Source organism: Nannospalax galili, unplaced genomic scaffold (genome assembly GCF_000622305.1).
Source record: "Nannospalax galili isolate Female #2095 unplaced genomic scaffold, S.galili_v1.0 scaffold339, whole genome shotgun sequence".
Classification (NCBI taxonomy): Eukaryota; Metazoa; Chordata; class Mammalia; order Rodentia; family Spalacidae; genus Nannospalax; species Nannospalax galili.
The window spans coordinates 258,959-260,046 of NW_008344185.1; the positions used below are offsets into that span (position 1 = coordinate 258,959).

The 1,088-nt window shown below is 39.8% G+C and overlaps 1 pseudogene; it reads right to left on the reverse strand.

Annotated features, from left to right (window-relative positions):
- Nucleotides 1-317: 317 nt before the first annotated feature.
- On the reverse strand, nt 318-670 carry LOC108491191 (annotated as a pseudogene).
- Nucleotides 671-1,088: the final 418 nt, after the last annotated feature.

A 1,088-nucleotide genomic window follows, 5' to 3' on the forward strand; every position in this document is an offset into this window, starting at 1 on the left:
GTTGTAGCTTTCTAGGAGCAGAAAACCCCTTAGGCCTTTTCCTTAATGGCTCTAATCTCCTTACTAAAGAGAGCCTCTTCTTTAGCACTTAACTATGGCTCTAACATTATTACGATTCCTAGGGATTTTCCTCTCTCAAAACTGTATATTCCCTGTTTCTTTATGCCCCACTTGCCCTTTTTTCATTGTAGATTAGAATAATATTCATCAGTAATAGCCACATCACCAATTCTACATTAGGTTTTCTTGAAATTTCCTCCACCAAAGGAATTAGTCCATTACTTTTTTTTTTAGAACAAGCTGTGGTTTTTATTACTTTAAAAGGATCTTTTATATTTCTGACTCTGTGCTTGTGCCTTAAACACTTTCACAGCAATTTTCTGTTTCTCAATAAAGAAAGTATGCTTGATCCTGTCATAGACACACTTAGCACACACAGAACCACCATAGGCCCTGCTGATGTGTTTTGTTTTGTTTTTTAATTGGTTTGTTTTTGACAGTCTCATAAGGACTTTAGGTCTCCTAGCACAAACCCCTTGAAGTCTACCCAGACACACACCGTCTTGCTATAAAGGTAAACAATCCTGTTACCAGGGGTTCAGGGCAGCCTAGTTTTGCTAGGGGCTGTATTGTAGGAAAGCCTGTGGTGGTATGTCAAATTCTGGATCATTCTGAGTACCTCAAAACACCATCCATAGTCCATTACTTTTCAACATAGCCCCAGGTAAGCTAGGCTGTGGGTAGATGGTACTGGATGCTTTGCCTAAACATCCCAGTAGCTGATTAAGTCTTTGCTTCCCTCTGGAATTACCTTGCTCTCAGCACTACTTTCCTCCAGGTTCCTACTAGAATAGCCTTTCAGCTCTGCTTACAGCATTCAACTGCCTTTCTAGTCAAAACTTCCAGTATTCCACATTCCTCCAAAACCCCACATGATCAAGTTCTTCACAATAACACCCCACTCCTGGTACCATCTTTGTATTAGTTACTTTTCTGTTGCTGTGATAAAACACCATGACCAATAGAACTTAGAGAAGTAAGAGTTTATTTGGTTTGTGGTTTCAGAAGAAGAAATAATGGTGGGGAGG